General features: G+C 39.8%; 1 long non-coding RNA gene across 2 annotated transcripts in view; it reads left to right on the top strand.

Moving 5' to 3' along the window:
• The window catches only part of LOC123852571 (uncharacterized), a 455,546-nt gene that overhangs the window by 167,783 nt on the left and 265,120 nt on the right, over positions 1-22,643 (top strand). For both annotated transcript variants that reach the window (XR_010407436.1, XR_006792925.3), the window contains exon 3: positions 9,832-9,914. This is a non-coding gene — a long non-coding RNA (uncharacterized LOC123852571). The remainder of the gene's footprint in view (positions 1-9,831; positions 9,915-22,643) is intronic.

Genomic DNA, 22,643 nt, shown 5'->3' with positions numbered 1-22,643 from the left:
TTTTAACCAGAAACCTAAATATGCCTTCATGATATTAAAAAACATTTGGCGAAGAGCATGAAACGAGAATGGGTTATTGCTAGATTGGAAGGCCAGCAGATCGAAGGGACTAGAAAGGGAAGAAGAGGGGAGGGAATGAATATTTAGCAGAGCCTTATTGTTACTGTTATCTCAGGAACACATTTTATCAAAGAAAAAAAAAAAAGCTCAGTTCAATTATTACAGACATATGCCATCCCATTTTCTGAAGTGGTTCTATTCGAATATCCTATTGTTATCAAGGATGTTTTGTAGACAGGATATCTTTTCTGTTCCACCTGATAAGGTGGAGAACATGTAGCCAAGTGAAATTGTCCAAGTGGCAGAACATTCGCATATAAAATAATTTATAGTTCGCCATAAATGTGAAATCTGGGACTTGTACAAGGCTGAGTTATGAATTCAGCCCTTGTTAATGTTTCCTTTGCAAGATGTGGTGGGAAACAGCTATTAAAAATACTAGCCTCACTATTTATTCAGATTCCATATCACCAGAATAAATTGCCTGAGAGGAAACATCTTGTTCGTAATGATTTGGAATATAGAGCTTCAGGTTTCATGTGCTGAATGTTTAGCTTTATAATAAGGAAGCATTCATAATATATGTGTGATATTTGTTTGTGCTAAAGATACAACTAAATGTTTCATGAAAGACCTATTGTGCACTTGATTTTACAATAAACAGTTAAAACTCCTGGAGTAGATTGGATGCAAGTGGAATGTTTGCTTAGATTTAGCAAAGAGAAATACTGTAAATAATTCACGGGGTGTAATTTGACTCAATAGTTTCCCTGGCCTATGAGGTATATGGACCTACTATTTTTCTGTGTAGCTTTGCTCTTTTCTTCATTCAGGTAGCCACTCTTCAAGGTTTGTTTGCAATTCAACTGTGGGGTCCCCTGGAAAATAAATTCAAAAGATACATTGGTGGAAATGTGTGTGATGGATCAGAGAGAATCTTGTGGCTTCTTTTCTACATTGTCTCAAAGGCCTTCAGGGAGACCACCTGCCACCTCCTTTGAGAAAGACAGTGATGAAGAAGGGAGGTAGGAGGGCTGAACTCAGTTGGCACTCATTCATTGCCGTTCTTCAGTGGCAAAGGTCTCTGCCTCTGACGTCTCCCTCCAGCAAACCAAATGGAATTAGGTGAGAAGAGTAAGGCAAGACCAAAATAAATACAAAAACCTAGTGACTTAGGGCCATTACACTGTGGTGTAGGAGTAGTTATACATTACTAACTTGAACTCTGATGCCCAAGGCCTTCCCTAGGTCTTCTGTAGGGCTCTTTTCCTGGCAGTTATGTTCAGGCAAAATCAGGTTCCAAAGAATATCAGGGGCAGCTTGAAGGGAAAGTGGAGAAAAATGGGTAGTAGAGAAGGTCCAACCATCTTTCTTACTGATATTGAGGGCTTCCTCTGAAAACAATTCTTGGCTAATTTCCTTGCCCACTTTTACTTAAGTTACAGGGATCTAAACATGTTATTTCCATTTTTAGTGATTATGAAACTATAATGAAGTTCTTGGTTATTTCCTTTCTTTGATTTGCTATTGATATTTCTTTAGAATGCAGCAAAGCAAATATTATTTTAAAATTGGCTGGAGGACAATTTGAGTCTGCAGATGTTTTTTCTTTCAAGTAGGAGTTGTGCAGAAGTAGGCTTCTGAGAGGTGATTGCCAGGCCTTATTCTTCCTCCCTTCACCCCATTCCCCTGACCCCCACCACAAACCACTCGGAAGGAAAAATAGTCCCCAAGGCTGCAAGAAGGAAATAACCTCAACTGAATGATCAATCTCCTTAAATCAAAGAAGGAGAAACAACTGTGTAGAAAGACATCTATATCAAGAGTACTAAAGCTTTAAAATAATGAGGGAGTGGTGCATAAATCCTTTTTTATCTGCCTTCATGTGTCTGAGGTGGAGAAAGGAGTGATGAAATCATGTTTCCCCAATGAGCACCCTATAGATAGGATGCTGTTATCGAAAGCTCTGGGAGCCAGGAGATACGAATTCTGCTCTTGGCTCCAGCACCAATTAGCTAGTGAAATTGGCCCCTTTCCCCTTCGATTTCCTTATGCATAAGCTGATGGAGCTGGTGAGAAGTGATTCTCAAATCCTTTCCAGCTTTAATCTCTGCTTATTCAAGCCGAGTGTTTCCTGAGTTATGACCTGAGACCTACCAGAAATGGGCCAGAGTTGAACTACCAGGTTCAAGTGGAAGAAAATTTGCTCCCTGTAATGTGAACTAAGGAAATGTTCCCTTCACCCAGATATGAACTTGTTGAGAAGGAAGGATTCTGAGGATCGAAGTCTGGTGGGGGGGTGGGGGAGTGGGGGGCGGGGGTTGAGGGACAGTGACTTTATCTAAAAACAGAGGCTGGAAGAGGAATGGTTATTGACTTCAGGAAGCACAGAGACTCTTTGGGGTGCTTTGATGTACCCTGGAGGGCCTGGGCTATTTCAGTTACTACCAAAGACTGTAAAAAAGTCAACATATGCATCATGATATTACTGTGTGATATTGTATCATGCATGCCGCATCACGTTGCATCATAGCAGAAGGGTGTCGGAGACCACAGAGTGCTCCCTTGATGCTCTCACCCTGTGAGCACCACTGCCCTGAAGAAGGGGCCCTCAGACGTGTTTACCTACAGATCACTTCAGTTGGCCAAGCCATCCCTGTACCCCCTCCTCTTCTCTTCCAAACCATCCATGACAAAACCATTTAACTCCCTCTCCCAGTCCTGGCTCCCAATTACTAGAGCAAAATCAGCTAAACCAACTGATCAGACCAAGACCAAATTCATTTAAGTGGGAAGAAAAGGATTTTTAAATGAGAGAACAAAGAAAAAATGCAACAGATAAATCATTTTGTGCCAGGAACCAAAATACAGGCCCGGGCATATTTCAAACACTAAGATTTCAAGAGTCCACATGTTATCTTGAGGACCCTTGGGAATACACTTTGAGAACTCTTTCCTTAAAGCAAGTTATTTGTCCAGACAGGGTCATCTGCAGCTCTTTCTTCTTCTTCTTTCCTCCCAGGAGCCAGGAACTTAGGTTTTGAACCAGTTCAGGGGCTCACACATCTCTTTTTGAGTCACTACTTTCTAAGGCAACACTCAGATTTTCCTTGGAGAATGTCCATTCGGGCAGTGACTAGGATGGAACCTATTTAGCTTCTAAGACCTGACAGTTTCATAGCCAAAGGTGGGTGGGTTGAGAGGCAGTTCATCAAAGTTCAGATCATGATAAGGAATCCGGCCTGACATGGGAGACTGGGCTTGCCATAAAGGGAGGTATTATTTTGGGAAAGGTTGGCATGTTTATGATTCTTGAGGCTATGTGAGCTCAGTTTTTCCCCTTAAACATCTGCCACAGGTGCTAGGGAAACACTGCTTGTATTTTTGTATGAACATGGTGTAAATAATGTCCACTTTCAATAAACCTTTTAAACCAAAACAGCTGCCATTTGGGGCTTAAAAACAACTTGTGACTTCCCGTAAGTCTGAATGACCTTATCACTCTTACCCATTTAAACATGTTACCCCTCCCCCACCCTCACCTTTGGTCCGTAGCCTTGTAAAGTTCATAGCCCTTGACTCTGTTTTTCACAAATACAGGGCAGTAGCTTCAAGAAATAAACACACACTTGTCCTAGATTCTTGGAGGGGGTGCTGGAGTGGGAACGTATCCCCCTACCCTGGTAAAAACACCCTCAGTTTTGTGATTAAAAAAAAAATCTTTTTAAAACTCTGATACTCGGAGGGCCTTTTAAAAATGTGTGTGGCTGTCTTTCCTATCTGTGTTGTTTGTTATATATTGCCAGCTACAACTACTGGTACTTTATCTTCTAAATTCTTCTATGATTCCTGAAGGTTTAACCTAGGGCAAGGAAGCAATCTATAAAGCCTATGCATGTAATAAATACTAAGTTTGGGTTTTTAGGCACTGTATGTTTTCTTTCTTAGCCACGCAGGATTTTCTTCTTTCAACTCCAGTAGATTCAAAGTCTGGTAAAGATTTTCCTTTCATTGTAACAGCAGGCCCTTCTCAAGTCCTGGGAGCAGATTGGTGGCATCCAAGAGACCGTGGGGTTCTACTCTTACTTTTAATACAATGCGGTTTATCTCTTTAAAGATTTTCTTTCTTTTTTTTTTTTTTTAAAGATTTTATTTATTTATTTGAGAGACAGAATGAGACAGAGAGAGAGAACATGAGAGGGGGGAGAATCAGAGGGAGAAGCAGACTCCCTGCTGAGCAGGGAGTCCGATGCGGGACTCGATCCCAAGACTCCAGGATCATGACCTGAGCTGAAGGCAGTCGCTTAACCAACTGAGCCACCCAGGCGCCCCAAAGATTTTATTTCTAAAGATAAGATGTGAAACGATGGAGCAAAAATAATCCAGAATACTTTTGCATGTTGTGTGACTTTTTTGTGTATAAGGATTCTCAATCGCTGCAGGATTAAGTAGTTTCATGAAAGCTTACATACTTGGATCATTAGTTTGCCTGGTCAAGATCTCCGGCCCAGGTGATTGGGCCCAGTCCTTCTCATTTGGGAGAGTTTTACCTCACAGGGGACACTTGGCAATGTAGTTTGATTATTATAACTTGGGGAGAGGGTGTTACTGGCATCTAGTGGGTAGAGGTAAGGATTACTGCTAAATACCCTACAATGCACAGGACAGCTCTTCACAACAAAGCATTATCTTGTTAAGATGTCGGTAGTGCTGAGGTTGAGAAATTCTGGAGAGAAACGTGACAGTGGAACGAACACAGGATTGAGGGCCAACAGTTCAAGAGGGCCTAAGAGATTAACCTGGAGCTTGCAATCTTCAAATGCCAGTTCCTGGCCTGCCATTATGCAAGAAAACAGTATCCTTCAAGGCACCAGAGTAGAGTTTTGGGCAGTGGGAGACTTGGCAGCCAGCCCCAGAAAGCAGCACAGACCTCCATGGCGTTTCTCCCACTCTGCCTTTCAATCTCCAAGAGGCAGAACCTGACCTCTGTGAGAGGTATTTCTATAATTCACTGGGCATTCCCATTGCCCACTCGCCATGTTCTTTTTCTTTTTTTTCCCTTTGTTTCCTCCCCCCCTCCTTCTCCTTCTTTTTTGTTACTTGTAAGAAAATTTGTTTGTAGTATGAGAAGATACAAGCTAATGGCAACTATGTATATAATATGAAAGTGTCTAAAGTACTCTTTTCTCCCCGCTTTTCAATCATGCCCCCACTTTGCTGATGTAACATTGCATCAGCTGTAGATGCTGTAGAAACTGAAGATTTGCAAGTGGATCCACTCTTCCCCCCAAATATATGCATAACCCTGAAAACTTTTTTTCATTTAACAAATATGTGGTGGATACTTTTCAAGCTTATCTCATAGAGATTGACCTCGTAATTTAAAAATGAAAAAAAAATTAAGATTTTATTTATTTATTTGTCAGAGACTGAGAGAGAGAGAGACAGAGAGAGAGCACAAGCGGGGAGAGCGGCAAACAGAGGGAGAAGCAGGCTCCCCACAGAGCAAGGAGCCCAATACGTGACTCAATCACAGGACCCTGGGATCATGACCTGAACCGAAGACAGATGCTTAACCAACTGAGCCACCCAGGCGCCCCAAAAATTTTAAATTTTTTTAAAATTAAGTTTTTAATTTTAATTCCAGGATAGTTAATGTATTACAGTGTTATATTAATTTCAGATGTACAATATAGTGATTCAACAATTTATACATTACTCAGTGTTCATCGCAATAAGCATATGCTCTCATTATGAGACTTGGTAATTTTTAAATTGGCTACATAATATTCTGTAGAATGAATGGACCATCATTTATTCAACCATTCCTCTCCTCTATTTATCAACATTCCTGTTGTTTCTAGTGTTCTGCTGTTACTAGCTGTGCAGCAATAAATACCTGCGTACATTTTGTTTCAAATATTAGTACTCTTATTTATTTATTAATTACTCTTATTTCTGTTGGATTCCATATGGCATGACTAGGACAAAGATTATACATTTTTTTGGAAAGATTTATTTATTTATTTTAGAGAGAAAGAACACGAGCAGAGGGAGGGACAGAGGGAGAGAAAGACAGAGAGAGAGAGAATCCCTAAGCCTGACGCGGGGCTCGATCCCAGGACCCTGAGATCCTGACTTGAGCTGAAATCAAGAGTCTGACTCTGAACCCACTGAGCCACCCAGGTTCCCCAGGTTATGCATTTTTAATTCTAAAAGTTACTGCTATATTTCTTTAGAAGTTGTAATGATATAGTATTAATAGATTATGAGTGCCCATCTCCCCACAATTTTGCCAGTAAAAGTTGTTAGTTATCTTTATTTAATGCATCTAATATGCTGACATCATACATATGCTAATGTATCCTATTATCATCAAATAGTCCACTATAGTTTCTTATATATGCATATCTTTATCTATATTTATGTATATGTACATATGTGTATATTACAACATTTATCCCTTTAATCTGCACTTTATTTTTATGTATGATGTGAAATAAACACCTAATTCTATTTTCTTCAAATGGAAAACCAACTACCACAAACTCTTTATTGTATAGCCTCTCAGGTTTGCATAGACCTGAGATATGATCTTCATCACATATATTTCCATAATACCAGTGTTTATTTCTGAACATTCAGTTGTGTTATGCTGATTATTTTCACCTCTCCTAATACCACACTGTTTGACTCTTGTGGCTGTAGAGTAAATTTTGATATCTAGTAAGACAAGTTGCTCTGTTTTTATTTTGTAAAATACACATAATACAAAATTGCCCATTTTAACCATTTCTAATTATAGTCAAGTGGCATTAAGTACATTCACATTATTGTGCAGCCTTCACCACCATCTATCTCCAGGACTTTCGTCTCCCCCAGCTGAAAACCCTGCCCCCATTAAACACCAATCCCCCATCCCTTTCTCCCTGTAGCTCTTACTAGCCATTCTACTTTCTGTCTCTATGAATCTGACTACCCTAGGTACCTCCTGTAAGTGGAATCATACAATATTTGTCCTTTTGTGACTGGCTTATTTCACTTACCATAATGTCCTCAAGGTTTGCACTGTCTTAGAAAATTATCCATTTCATATACATGTTCTAGTGTATGTGCATAAAACCTATATGGCATTCTCTTAAGGTTTTAACATTTATTATACTTATAACTGAGCTCCTCTTCTCATTTCTAAAGTTACTTGTGTTTTCATTTTTTCCCAATCGTATTTGCCATACTTACTCTTCAATTAACAATCCTTTGCATTTATTGAACAAATGAACTATTTTCTGTTTTCTATCTCCATCTCTGTATACATATCTGATTTTTAATCCTTCCTCCCTCCACTCCTCCCTCCCTCCTTCCCTCCCGCCACCCCTGTCCTGGTTCTTTCTTCCTTTTAGTGAGAGGCTTATTTGTTCTCTATCTAGCTTTTAAAATGTGTGCCTAGTTCACTTATTTTCAATCCTTTCTTGCTTTCCATGAAGTTCCAAGTGTGCCTAAATTTTGATGTGTAGTGTTCTGAGTATTGTTATTTTATAAGTAATTTGCAATATAAATTATGAATTTCTTTTTAACTCAAGACTAATTAGAAAATGCATTTAAATTTCCAGTGGTTAGGGGTGCCTGGGTGGCTCAGTCGTTAAGTGTCTGCCTTCGGCTCAGGTCATGATCCCAGAGTCCTGGGATCGAGCCCCACATTGGGCTCCCTGCTCTGTAGGAAGCCTGCTTCTCCCTCTCCCACTCCCCCGCTTGTGTTCCCTCTCTCACTGTGTCTCTCTGTCAAATAAATAAATAAAATCTTAAAAAAAAATTTTCCAGTGGATGGATTTTAACTTGACCATTTGGGTTGTTAGTGTTTTAGTTTTATTGCATCATAGCTGTGGAATATGGTTTGCATGCTTTCTGCTATTAAAAAAATCTTTTGAGAATTTTTTGTGGTCGAATATATCATCAGTATTATAAGTGTTCCATGGATATTTGAAAAAGATGTTTATTTTGCTTCTTTTTGCTTACAAAGTTCTCCGTGTATTTATTAAATCAAGCATGTTAATTGTGCTATTCAAATGTTCTTGTGGTTCTTTTTTCTTCTACCAATTTCTGAGAGAGAAGTATGGAAATTTCCCATTTGATATTAAATTTGTCAATTGCCTTCTGGATTTCAAACATTTTTTAAAAATGTGGTTTGATAGTTGAATGTTCGATAGAATGAGTTTATATTTGCTTTATGTATTATACTGCCTTTGTCTTATTTAACCTTTTTGCCTTGACTAACTATAATGTTACTGCTCTGCTTTATATCACTAACTTTTGCCTACTATATCTTTGTCCATCCCTTTATATTTGATCTTTCTGGAATATTTTGTTCTAAGCGTATTTCTTGGAAACAGATATACCTGGATTTTGCTTAAAGAAAAACCTAATTTGAAATTCTGTCTTTGAATTGGGAAATTTATCTGTTACTGTTTACTAGGAAAATGGAAACATTTGGTCTAACTCTGACAACGCTGTTTGGTTTTCTATTTTTATGTAAATTAGTTTTTACCCTTTCCTGGAGTGATTGAGTTTTCTTTACTGACATTTTTTTGTTTACCCGGTTGAAAGATATACATACTACTACTATTTATCTATGGCTTAAGCTTATTTTTTATTAACACATTTGAATATGTACCCTTCTATCAATCGCTAACATTAGTTAGCATCTCTAGCCTCTTCCTTAAACAAGGCGAGACTGAAACTTAGCGTCTCTTGTCTTTTCTCCTCGACTTCCTCCTCTGGTAGAAATTTCATTTCAATCTTGTGTTCGAGTTTTTTTATTATCTTGCCTCTATTTTATAAGGCTTTATCTCTATTATAAATAATTGAATTGGGCTTAAAAGCGCCATTATGAATCATTTTGATCTAATTGTAAATTGTGTGCTATCCTTAACTTATCGTTGTTTCTTCAGTCATCTGTCTTTCTCTTCTTTGCATCTGTTTTTATTTTTTTCTGACACAAACTCTTGAATAAGTGTTCTTTAAGGGTGGTACATTTTTTGACTTCTTGAATATCTGTAATTGACTTTGTTGAGTTACTGGCTTAGGAATTGACACCCCAAATCTTTTTCCTTCTAAACTTTGAAGATATTTTTCCACTATATTTTAGGATTCCAATTTTGATTATTTTTCGAGTGAAACAACGAACGGCAGTGCAGGGACTCCTTCAGTTGGCTGGCTACTCTATTTTAGGCACAAAATTAGGCTACAGAAATTCACAGAAGGAAACACTGATCTATACATAAATGTCTGTGGGAGTAAGAGGAGTGAATACCTGAGCGTGCTGAGGGTGGTCTCCTTTGCAGAGGAAACCCTGAAACTAGACAGGGAAATTTACAACAGAAATTTACTACAGAATCTATAATCTTATCTACTCCAATTTCTGGTTCTTATATTACAATTAGGTCAATCTAGACTAGATTAGAATTCCATAGACTTAGAAATAAACATATTTTCCCCCAACTATCAATTAATCTTGTTCTAGTTCTAACATATGTAGCACTCTTCCCCTTTTCCGATTGCCTAGGCAATCGGTGAACTAAGGTGTACCTCCCGCTTTTGTAAGTAAAGTTTTATTGAAACAGCTGTGCTCATTCATGCACGTGTTGTCTGTGGCTCCTTTCATGTTAAGGCAGCAGAGTTGAGTGGCTGCAACACAGACTGCATGGTTCGCAAAGTCTTAAGTATTTACTCTTTGACTCTCTCTTTTTTTTTTTTTTATGTTATGTTAATCACCAGAAAACGTTGCTGATTGCTGCTGTAGGACGTTCATCAACACAGATGACCAGGGCTCACGCCAGTGCTCCTGCAAGCCAGTGAAGGTAGGCTACAACAGCAAATCGTGACTTCCTCGGGGTGGCCGATGACGATATTGTTGCAAATCTGGTGACTCAGTTGGCCTGTATTTTACACGGAAAGACGCCGAAGCTTCTCTCTCAGTATGTCTTGTTAATAATAACTTGGGCTTTAAAATATTTCCTTTCTTCATTGTTGTTTTTTTCTCATGTTCTAGGAGTTGTGCAATTCAGCATTGCGATTTTCATTTCTTTGCGGGATGCGAGGGAAGCTGGCGTATTTGCTAATTTGCTGTTGTGTGGGCTCGGGCTGTTGATTGCTTTTGGCCTAGGTGCTGTGCCGAGCTCCAAGGTTTGGCTTTGTGAACGCTGCCTGGCAAAACGGAAACATTTTGTGAAATTTCACAAATGTCACATGCACCCGCACACACACACATTTTAAATTGCAAAATTCTCCCCCTTGGCACACAATTTTACCCAGGTTTTTGTGGCTTATAATAAATCTTTAACTATCTTCAGTCCTACAGGAACACTTTAGTGGGTTGACTTGCTTTTGCTTTGATAAAACTTGCACTTAAAAGTCCTCGGTTTCCAGGGTGTTCGTATTGTTTCCCCTTTCTCAAACATTTAATATGATCTTTTGTTCCAGAAGTAAAGCAGCTTTATTTCAAGCCCAACTGTTCTCTCAGACAAAGATCCCTGGTTTAATTCCCAGTGAAAATCATTTTTCAAGATGGGACCCGTAGAAACTGACCTCACAACATCACTGTTCTGAACTCAGAATGAGACATGGGGAGTTGATTCAGAGAAAAACCAAGCAAATTACATTCTTTTTGTGCATAAATTAAAGCATCTAAGAAAATGTAGCAAGAGTGCTTAATCCCAATGAAAACACTTCTTGGTGTATTGCTATATTTTCCGTCATGGGTAGCTAAGAGCCTTTTAAAAACAAGTCTGTCACACAGATGAAGGGACATTATTATTGTCCCTTCATACATGACATATAATACAATTGTATTATATTAAATTATATATTAAATTACCCCCATCCTACCTGGCAATTGTATTATATGTCATGGGTCACAGATGACATTACACTATGGAGAGGTAAGCTTTTGCTCAAGGTCATTCAAGATGTCAGTGGGGGCCAGGCAGGCTTTCATTTTGTGGTTGGTGTATCTGTTCTAAGCATTCTGCCGATTTTACAATATGCCTCCGGTTTAAGAAAATTCTTTCAATTTGACTCCCCAGATTTGCACCTCTCTCTGGGCTTTAAGCTCTATAGTTTCCTGACATTCTACTTACTGAGACATAACCTCTGACAACAGCCCCCTACCCTCATTCCTTCAGCTTGACCCCAGGGTCCTTGTGCCTGTAAAGTGTCGTCCCAGCAAACAGGATTAGATGGCTTGGCTGCCCCGTTTACGAGCCGTGTCCTTCTCGGTTTAGATGTACTGGGTGACAGTAATCGGGCAGCCCTCTGGGTCCAGAGCACGCAAGTGCAACCAGACCAAATGGGACAGGCCCAGCCACACTGAAACACATCATGGTTACTGGAGAGCAGATAATGCAATTGAGAAACTCTAAAGAGAAAATTAGTGTCTTTATTTTGTCGCTTACAGATCTGGTCCCAACTGTTTGGAGAAGAAAGGAACTAAATGTTCCATTCAATCATTTAAATAGTACCTTTAGATAATGCTCAGTGTTCTGGGATAATTGCTCAGGACCTCTCATGGAAATGTTAAAGTTAAACGTGTGTGCTCTTGAGTCAGAATGTCTGTGGTTAAACCACGATTTTGCCACCGAGTAGCTTCGTGACCTTGAACAAATTACATAACTACTCTGTACCCCTGTTTCCTCGTGTGTAAACTAGAAAAAGAAATCTACCTCTGTGCGATTCAATTTGATAGTGACTAGCTACTTATGCCCATTTAAATTTAAATTTAAAGTAATTTCTGGATTACTTCGGGTGTACTAGCACATTTCAAAGATTCACTAGTCACATGTGGCTAGCGGATACTGTACTGGACAGCATAGAATAGAACATTTCTATCATAAAGTCTATTGGACAGCACCAGTCTACATCACAGGGTTAGAAGGAGGAGTAAATGAGTTAGTGCATCTAAAGTGCTTAGAACAAAGCCTGGCATATAGAAGGGGTTCAATATATTTATCATTACCATCATCATCATCATCACCGTCACCATCATTGTTTCTATACCTCTCTTCCTTCTCAAGTCCTCTTCAAAATGGTGGCTGGGTCTACTGCAAAAGGGGAAGGTTACTACACTTCCTGGTTACTAGTTTGTGTACAATGTTTTATTTCCTGTACAATCTTGTAAGCTTCCATGTGACAGGATTTTTATTTCTGAAGAGAGACACCATCATACAATAGCTATGAGTAAGGGCCGTAGAGCCAACCAGCCTGTTTTGAATCTCAATTCTGCCATTTAGTAGCTGTGTTACCTTAGGCAAATTATTCACTCCTTCTGTGTCTCAGTTTCTACATAAGTAAAAGGAAGACAAAATATAATAGAATCCCATAAAGATTGTTGGAGAGAATTAAATGAGTTAATGCAGATACTTAGAACGGGACCTGGCATTGCCCGTTCTCAAAAAAATATTACCTCTCATTTATATTATTATTTCTGCCTTGTTCTCCTCTCCTCTTCAAAATGACACTGGTGTCTACTGAAGAAGTTTGGGCTCACTCAGTCTCCTGGTGAGGAAAGATGTCAGAGTTCTTTCGTTCTTTTGGTCTTCGGGGTGAGGCCCCTTTGCCCCTTTGCTGGCTTTTGGGAGTGAGATTTGTTGTTGATTTGATCTGTGATTCAGTAGGTCTATAGCCCTTTCTGGCTGACGTGACCATTCCTTGACTCTGACTGGGGCTATAGACCCATTGCATTTCTGCCATACCTTCCTTTTGGTTTCTGTTTGGGTGGTCACTCCCAGCTTCCACTGCAAGGTCTCTCTCCATCTCATGATGGCTGGCCCCTGGACGTTCGACTCTTGTCCGCTAAGCTTGTTAGCCCCGTTTGGCAGAGCTTCAGGAACTTCTGGGCTCCATCCATATTGGATCCATAGGTTGATTTCAAGGTGACTACCATATAGGTAGATCTGAAACAGGTCCATCCTCCATACCTTCTTCAGTTTGCCTAGCGATTTGAGTTGGAAATTATCCCCATCCTACCTGGCAATCAGTTTCAGCCCATGTGGATCCTCTTAGAGGATGAGGTCATCTAAGGCAGGTCCCAGGAGAAATGAGACTTCTCCTCAGACATTCTTTAAGACTGACAGCCATGCCAAGGTGCCTTGAGGAGCCTTTGGATCATCATCTCCACCCTGGGCCTAGAGATTCCGTGATAATGACTCCACTACCCACCATTCAGTCATGACCTGAGGTTGGAACCTGGCTTTGGGCATGTGTATCCAGACATAGCAAATGGCGTTATGCCTATGGATTCCAACCTTAACTGGTAAGTGGAATTCTGAATCAATATGGTAGAAATTAACATGTCGGCAAAGGAGGGCAAGAAATAAATGCATTAAACACTGTGAAAGTAGAGTTAGTAGGTTTGGCCACTGACTAGATGTGGGAGGCAAGGAAGAGAAGATTCAAATCTGACTTCTAGGTGTTGAATTTGGTGATTGGGAAAACCAGAAGTTTACATGCTGTCCTCCCAGTTGGATCTGCCCCTAAAGCAGAGAACCCAGATATTAGCTATGTGGTATACCCTTGCTGATGATGTAAGTGTGATGGATTTGTTTTCATAGGTTCTGAGAAGGCAGGTCCAAGGGCAAAATCATACTTTAAAGGTGAGGCTGACATTTATGGGACTATATATGATGTGTAAATATAACTGGGTTGAAAAATATAATATTCAGGCAGGTAACAATTTGGACATCTTATCTCTAGTATCAGTAATTGGGGTTTTCAAATAAAGCCACAAGTAATTGAAATTAAAAAAAATGGATTCTCTCCAGGAATGGCCTGACAATGTGGGTAAGGTACCACACCCTCAGTTTAGAGTCCATTGTGTATCTCAGAAAAGGGAAGTTGCCTTTCTCTTTCTTAAATGAGAATTTGCATGGTATTTATGATTTTGGGCACTGCCATGAAAGAGTAATATGTCCCCAGGTGCACATGAATATTATTTGATGATGATGAGCACTTAATGAATAACTTTCAGAGTGTTGTTTATAATTACTCTGGTAATAGTAATTATAGATCCAAAAGCAAAAAATCCTGACTATTAGATTTAAGATAAGAGGTTAAACCTCATATAAAAGTGATCATTTTTAGTAGTTGTGGAGAAAATGTTGAAATGACTAAAGGAAACATATGGGGAACTACCAGTAGACCAATTCATGTGTTGCAGCTATTTAACTGAATTACAAATGCAAAATGCATTCTTTTCCCAGTTTCATTCCACTTAAACCCAAATGGCTATGTGAAATGGTGTCATACACCTGGTGAAAAGCTTTGCTTTTAAAAAATCTTATCGCTTCACCAAAGCGCCTGGTGTTGAACCAACAACATTCTTTCTGTATTTTTAAAACAAATTTAACCATTTTCCAGAATATCCACTTCTCTTTGCATGAAAAAACGAAGCACCACAAGAAATTTAATTTAACCCCCTTTTCTCCCTAATGGTTTTATTGACATCAGTGATGGTGCTAGTCACTGTTAGGAAAGTAAATGAGAGGAGATTTTTTTTTTTCACCTTAAATCTAGGAAAGAATATTTTGTTGTTGTGGTTATAAGTGGAAGGTTGTGTTATAAAACCGTAAGAAGCACTCTTCCAAACTGCTAAGAGAACGCAATGAACAATGGAGGAATAAAACCCACAAAGTAAAAACTTCAAATTGTACTTGAGAGTGCAACTGAAGAAAAACAGAAAGAACATTTAGTTGAGGCAGAAAAAAATTGAGCTCTCTTATAAAAACACATTAAAATAATATTTGATCTATTTGGGAACACGGGCTATATTTAGTTACAATGAGTTATATAAATTGGACGTTGCAAACTGTTGGCCCTTGAGACATATCTGGTACGCAGTTGTGTTTTATTTGGTCCATCTACTATTCAAAAAAATTCTTATTGACTACCAGCACTTAAAAATTGGGAGAATTCACATAAAGATACAGATTTTTAGTTCTTTTGGAAAAAAAAAAAAAAAAAAAAAGAACCTGGCAGCATTGGCTTGTATTTCTGCAAGTCGTCCCCTATACGGAACTGAGACCAACTGCCCCCTTGAGGTGGGGGGGTGTGTTTTCTTCCCTTTACCCACTTCCCACCACTCCCTATTGCCTCTGTCTTGCCTGGTCTGTTTCTCTAATTTTATTACCTGGCCAGTCTTGTTGGTCTCTTGAGCTTGTGATGCTGCTAGAAGTATGTAAGTTCTCTCACCATAATGTGATTGTGCGTTTCCATATAGTGTTGGACCATGGCTGTGAGGTTAACACAAGCACTGAGGCTGGCCTACAGCCCACTGCTGTGAGTCTTGGGTGGTTTGAGGGTGTGATCCTCCATGTCCTGCTGTGCCTTGGTTCACCTGGTGGCTGTTGTCTGCTTTGAACTTAAATATCAGTGGGATTGACTTTGGCTTTCTGTGACTGGCCAGGACTTTCAGGACAAAGGCAACAAATCTAGAAATATTTTTGTTAGTTGGCACCTTTAGTTGGCCTGATCTGGAGGATTAGGTCTGGAAATAGTCCACCTTCCACATCCCTTTGAGAAGATAAGGACTTTAGCTTACTCCTTGTTGAACATGAGGACTCAGTGGAGGATAGAGCCAGTCACCTTTGGTTTGATTCCAAATCGTCACTGGTTTGATTCCAAATGGTCATAGTTATAGGCTGTAGTGTTACAAGGTTGTAAATACAGGAAGTCCTAGTCCATATAAACTATGATGGAATGGGTTAATAAACTGCCACACATGTTTAAGCATCAGTGAAGATGTTTTAGGGTATAAAAAAAGTTAGTTCTCCCACATGAGTTTTAAAGTGTCTTCCAAATAAGAATCTACCTAATCATGATTCTGGCCTTTAGGGTAATTATGATTTAGTTGAGAAGCTGGGACATATGTATTAATGCCCAGTAATACTACAAGGCAGCACATATGTGCCAAATCAATGGGATAGACAGTAAGTGGTGTAGGAATTCAGAAGAAAGAGTTAGTATTTTGGTCTACATAACTTGGAGAGAACTCATTAAGGAACTAGGTCGGCCTTGAGGTATATTAAAGAACAATTCTAATGACAGGTTTGGTCAGAATAATCATTTATGGAGTTGGTTCTGGAGCAAAAGAGTCCTCGAGAAGTAGAGGAACAATCAAGCTTTTTCAATGAAGTTCTAACTATTTAAGCTTACCGGCTCTCCAATCAAGTGAAATTCATGTTAAAAAAAAAAAAAAGAAAAGAAAGAAAAGAAGAACCAAACCAGTCAATCATCCAGCCAGTATTTAATCCCTTCCATCCCATTCTTGGGAGTGTAGGGGTCTCCCCCGTCTCTCAGCAGCCTCCTTTTTCAGATGAGGAGACGAGTCCTCAGAGGTGTGTTGCCTGAGGTCACAGAGCTGAGGCTGAGGAGCCCTCGAAGGAGGGTGCACAAGGGTGAGAGAATTTATCTCCCTGATGGGGATTCTGCCTCCTCTGCAGCCTTTGGCTGCACTTAGGCAACTTTGGAGCTAGGAGTGAGCAGTCCTGATTCCGAGGCTTTCACTTGGGCCTACATCTCCCCTCCGGCATCTGAGACAGCTCAGAAAGCCAACTCAAGTGACGAAGACATAAAAATTTATACAGATACAAAGCTATGCAAATCTTTTCTTGATTTTCTGTAAGTAGATTTTTCTCATTATGACTTATCTTCAGTGATTCATATTTTAAGTTCTTTTTGATAGAATTAAACAATCCAATAATATCATTTGATGGCTCTATTCACAATTTACTTCTGGACCCCTTGTAGCCCCCAGGTGGCCTTTTAAGCAAAAGCACTTAATTACTTCCTACCACCTAAGGGAATGTGAAATTACAAATACCGCTAGCTAACTGAAGCACATGTTTGGTTCATAATTTGTTCTTCTGCTCATTTCCATCATGCGGTGGAATAATTTAGAGTAGGGAAACACGGAGAACAAGGGGACATTTTAACTGCATCACTTGTATGAACTTTAAATAAGATTAATTTATTCTTAACATAGAAAATTTGGAAAATGATGAAATGCATCGTGGCGTTCAATTTATTAATGTGACTCCATTATTTATTTAAAGAATCATAAATTTCCAGAATGTAAGACACTCCAATAGTAGATAAACATTACTGTGGAATTGCCCACTATTTATATTATCTGTATCTCTAGCCAATAATATGCAGAACTAAGAGATGGCCAATTAGTATTATGAATTAACTGGTACATAATCAGAGAGTTTATTTGTGTACTTTGAAATTTTAAATATGACTCTTCAAGTACAGCTTATGACTAGTTTGTTATGGGAATCTGAGGGCATAAAAAGTTCAGGTTTATTTTAAAAAAAGAAGTGATTTTGAATGAAGGGAATTCCAAAAGCTGAGGAACTTTAAAAAAAAAACCCAACAAAGTCAGAAATATTGCATTTTCATGACCTTTTCCTTTATGAGTAACTCAGAAAATTTGATTCAAACTTTCCAAAATAAATTTTTCTTTGGCTTCAGACTAAAGCATAATAATTTTTGGTTCAAAAGGAGCTGTTGGTGGACTTTTTTTTTTTTTTTTTTTGACAACATGAGAAAGGAAAGAAATTACAGCCCCAAATAGAGTAGTAGCTGTTGGCTTAATTAGGGAGCAGGGACCGTGCTGCCATAATTACTGGAAATGATGCACCCACATCATCCATGTTTTTAGCTGGTAAATTTACTTTCTTTTCTGAGAAAAACATGGATGTGTGATCTGAACTGAAAAATTCCTCCCGATGTCAGTCAGCATGCCATACATCTATGATTTGTCTATGCAAGGAAAGGAAGGTGGATGAGGAAAACAGAATATGCGTCTTAAACCATGAGATGAGAGTCCCGACAGAAGAGCTGGAAAGGAATGGAGAGTCTGGGAAGGTGGGGGGAGGTCGATGAAGGAGGGTAAGAACTTATGAGATCCAGAGCCACTTTGACACTTCCCTACACACTGCAATTCCAAAAACAAGACAGAACTCCTGAGAGTTCATAGGTGGGTGAGAAGACATACGAAGAGTTTTCTGGAAGCTCTGTGAAAAAGGGGGAGAAAAGATCAGAATCATGTTACAAGTATTGTGTTCACATGTGTCACGTAGCGTGGTCTTGTCTCCCCAGACCACTAGTCTGGAACCAAAGTCAGTCTCAAACATAACAACAGACACTGGGGAGCTCTCCAACAAAAGATCGCCTCCCAAAGAACAGGAGGTGCTGATGATTGAATGCCAGCCCGAGGAAACAGAAATACTGGAGAACAGCACCAGGGCCCACCGCAGCTCCTCGCTGCCTCTGAATGAACTGCTAAGAGACCAGGAAATGTGCTGGGAGATGAGAAGACCGGGGAACTGCCTTGCCTTGCAGGGGGTGCTGGGAAGCTCCAGACCCCTCTCCTGCCACCAGGCGCTGGTCATAGGCAGTGGGAACACCATTCTTGGTGCAGTGCGGGGGAGAGCAGGATCGTGACTCACATCTCCAGGTGGAGGGTGAGTCTCGGGTTTCCTCCTGGGGTGGAATAGACACAGAAGGCCCACTTGGAGGAAGGCTAAAGCAGTTCATTATGTGTTCAATTTTATACCATTTCCTCAAAACTGCCCCCTGACAATGGGCAACAGGGAAGGTGGTTTGGTTTCTCCTGACCACACAGTATAAGTTGTAACAGCCTTGTCACCTTCCATTGCATGGCTGTCTTACTGCACTTCCCTTCCATCAGTTTACACTGACATCCTCTACTGAGCACCTGCCCACCACTGGGCACTCTGTGAGACATTGATAGTAGACGAGTAACACTTAGTCCTTGGCCTGGAGAAGGTCACTGCCTGGGGTGGGGAAAAAATAATTTTGATACAAAGTATTGACTAAAAGGATAGAGACCTGCCTGAGGAGCCCTCAACTCAGAGGGGAGGACCTTACCCCAGCCAGGCCAGTAAGGGGGGCAGGGAGGCAGTGACTCATGAAATTGGCAAGTGATGAGAAGAGGGAAGCAGGTCCAGTTGTTGCTAACACAAAATTACTTAACTCTTCTTTTCACCAAGGCCAGCATTTTCGCGTCCTTCTTCCCATGCCCCTGGTTTGACTCAGTCTTGGAGTTGGCACCAGCAATGTGATTAATGCCTGTCTCAAATTCACCGGAGATGACCCACTCCCATCAGACTTCTTATTATCACCCAAGCCCGAAACCACAGAGACATCCTACCCTCTCCTTCTCCTTCACTCCTTACCCGCTGGTGAGCAATTAGTCACCAAGTCCTGACTCTTACCTGCAAGCATCTTTGGAATGGACCCTTCACTCTGCCCAGTCTCTTCTATCTCCACTTTTCCCTTCTAGATCAGAGATCTTATGTTATTCTACTGCTCAAATCTATCAATGGTTGCCTCTTGCAAACAGAATAAAATCCTAACTCTTTAGCATGATCTAAAAAAAGAATCCTTTACAAAATGCTTATACAGATACCACCAAAGTAGATGTGTAGATGTGTCAGATAAGCACATGAAAAAACGCTCATCGTTATTAGTCATTGTGAAGTGCAAATTGAAACCACAAGGAGATACCACTATACAGCCAGTAGAACGGCAGAAATTAAAAAGACGTGGGCAAAGAGGTGGAGGAAATGGAGCTATCAAGCACTGCTGGTGGGAATGGAAAATGGCACAACCACTTTGGAAAAAGTTTGGGTAGTTTCTTACAAAGTTGGACATGCATTTACTATATAATGCAGCCACTCCATTCCTCGTATTACCTAAAAGAAATAAAAGTATGTGTCCAGAGAAAGTCATACACAAATGTACATAGCAACTTTGTTCATACTAATGAGAAACTGGAAACCATCCAAATGTTCATCAATAGTGAATGGGTAAGCAAATTGTGTATTCATAGGATGGAATATAGCCATAAAAAAGAATAAACTAGGGATACACACCACAACAGAGCTACACTGAGTGAAAGAAACCATCCAAAAAGAGTATATAGTTGACCCTTGAACAACATGAATTTGAACTGCGTGGGTTTTATACTTGGATTTTTTTCAATACAGTACCATACTGTAAGTGTATTTTCTCTTCCTTGTGATTTTCTTAACAACATTCTACTTTCTCTTGCTTACTTTATTATAAAGATATAGTATATGATAGATAATACATATAACATGCAAAATATGTGTTAATTAACTTTACGTTATCAGTAAGACTTCTGATCAACCGGAGACTTAGCAGTTAAGTTTTTGGAGAGTTAAAGTTATACATGGATTTTCAACTGAGCACATTGGTGCTCCTGACCCCCTCAGTGTTCAAGGGTCAAATGTATACTTTACGTATTAGTTTGCTAGGGCTGCCATATCAAAGTACCACAAGCTGGGTGGTTTAAACCACAGAAACTTATTTTCTTACAATTCTGGAGGCCAGAAGTCTGAGATCAAAGTGTTGGCGGGGTTGGTTTCCGCTGATCTCTCTCTCCTTGGCTTGCAGACTTCTCTCTCCTCCCTATGTCTTCTCATGGTCTTCTATGCATATGCATGTCTCTATTATGTCTCTGTCCAAATTTCCTCTTTTTCTAAGGATGCCAGTCATATTGGATTAGGGCCCACCACAATTACCTCATCTTAATGTAATTATCTTTTTAAAGACCGAAGCTTTGAATGTAGTCACATTCTGAGACACGGGGGTTAGGACTTTTACCATATGAATTTTGGGGAAACACAGTCCATCCAATAAAACTGTGTGATTCCATTTCTATAAAATTCTGGAAAATTCAAACCAATTTATAGCAACAGGATAGCAGGAGGAAGGAGGGGGAGGCAGAAGGGAAAGACTTGAGGAGGGAGGAGAAAACTTTTGAGGGTGGTGGATATGTTCATTATCTTGCTGTGGTGTTGGTTCCATGGGTGTATACACAGGTCAGAACTTCCTGCATTTCACACCTTAAATATGCACAGTCTACTGTAAGTCAGTGATACCTCAGTAAAGCTGTTCTTTAAAAAATAACCTTTAACAATCTTACATTTGGATTCTTCACCACTTCTAGGTCTGGCCACTTCTTTTTAGACATCATACACCCTAGTTACACCAAATTCTTGTGGTTACTTGAATATGGCAAATGTTCTTATACTACCAAGCCTTTGCAAGTGCTGTCTGAATGCCCTTCCTCCTTCTCTGCTTAGTGATTACAACTCAGACATCACTTTGCAATAGCAACCAACTCTAGGCTGAGTTAATTGTCCCTTCTTCTTGCTTCCGTAGCTTTATTATAGCGCATTGAATATTGGCTTTTGGCTGTTTATTTTCTTATTTGTAAGAATTAGGTTAGGTTTCTTTCTTGAAGTTAAAGATTTTTGTGTTGATATCTTTTTTAAATATCTTTTTAAAATTTTATTTATTTCTTTTTAAGATTTTATTTATTTGACTGAGAGAGAGAGCAAGCACAAGCAGGGGGAGTGGCAGAGGGAGAGGGAGAAGCAGGCTCCCCACCGAGCAGGGAGCCCAAAGTGGGGCTTGATCCCAGCACCCGGGGATCATGACCTGAGCCAAAGGCAGATGCTTAACCAGCTGAACTGCCCAGCCACCCCTATATCTTTTTTTTACATAAATTTTTATTTTGGAATGATTTTAGATTTACAGAAAGATTGCAGGCCTAGTACAGAGAGTTCCCATATCCCCTCCATTCAGTCTCCCTTATTAAGGATAACGTTTCACATTGCTCTGTCAAAACTGGGTAACCAACATGGGTGCTTTATTATTAACTAAATACCAGACTTTGATGCCATTCATGCCCTTGTGTTCCAAGATCTGATGCAACATACCACATTACATTTTGTCATCATGTCTCCTTAGTCTTCTCAAATCTGTGACGGTTTCTCAGTTTTTCCTTATTTTGTGATACCTTTTCAACCTCAGAGTCTAGCCCCTGGAAATAAACAAAAAACAATGGCAAAATTTATGCTACCTGCTATGTGTCAGCCATTGTTAATGCCCTTTTGTGCCTCAACTTATTTAACCCTTGTAATAATCCAGTGGTAATTGCTATTCTTATAGCTGGTCTAGCGGAGGAAGACATTGATACTCAGAAGGCAGAAGACATTAACTAGCTTGGCTCTTAACACTATTTTGTAGGTAACTAATAAATGTTCATGAGGAAATGCATTAATTTATAACCACCTTTCTCCACTGGCTGAATTACTAGGAGGGATGAAAATGCAGAATTTGCACAGTATCAGATTTCCTTAAGTAAATAAGATACATTAAATCATGGGAGGACATTGCAGGAAAGGACGAGGCTGGGTCCTGCTTTGGCAGGAAGTGAAATCTCTCTGCCTGAGTCACTCACCATGCTACACGTAGCAGCGAGTCAGGCCAGTGTGGCGTTTGCCCTGCCTACCAGGGACAAAGACCCATTAGAAAAGACAGTGAGTTTACCAAACCATAAATGCGAAGTCCAAGACACATATTTATGATAAGGACATGATCTGCAATGCTACATTATTCTACAGGGATTGTGGAAAAAGCCCAAGTCTGTGAAGACTGGAAATCAGCTGACATGGCACTGAAAAACTGAAAGAAAA

This window comes from Mirounga angustirostris, unplaced genomic scaffold (assembly GCF_029215605.1).
Source record: "Mirounga angustirostris isolate CCGP_5_RB_7025 unplaced genomic scaffold, mMirAng1.0.hap1 SCAF_14, whole genome shotgun sequence".
Lineage (NCBI taxonomy): Eukaryota > Metazoa > Chordata > Mammalia > Carnivora > Phocidae > Mirounga > Mirounga angustirostris.
Note: the sequence above shows the minus strand (reverse complement) of the source record. Positions and strands in the feature narration are given on the sequence as shown.